Source organism: Brassica oleracea, chromosome C5 (assembly GCF_000695525.1).
Source record: "Brassica oleracea var. oleracea cultivar TO1000 chromosome C5, BOL, whole genome shotgun sequence".
In the NCBI taxonomy this organism is placed as follows: domain Eukaryota; kingdom Viridiplantae; phylum Streptophyta; class Magnoliopsida; order Brassicales; family Brassicaceae; genus Brassica; species Brassica oleracea.
The window spans coordinates 14,031,109-14,031,392 of NC_027752.1; positions in this window are offsets into that span (position 1 = coordinate 14,031,109).

A 284-nucleotide genomic window follows, 5' to 3' on the forward strand; every position below is an offset into this window, starting at 1 on the left:
AAGGACGATCTTATGGATTATGAAACTTCAGATTGTCTAAAAAAAACAGAAGATTGATTTCGACATTTGTAATCAAAATTCTATGTTCTTTGTTTTGATGTTTTTCATTTTTATGTTTTTCATTTCTATGAACTTGTTTTATTAAAACTTAATAAAAGGAATGAATGATTTTTGAAAACGCCAATATGATTTGCAGGTATGGTACACATTAAGGGCTATGGACAGATAAGGGCAAGCATTTAGATGCCTTATATTCACCCAGAAAAACACATTGAGATGGGCGA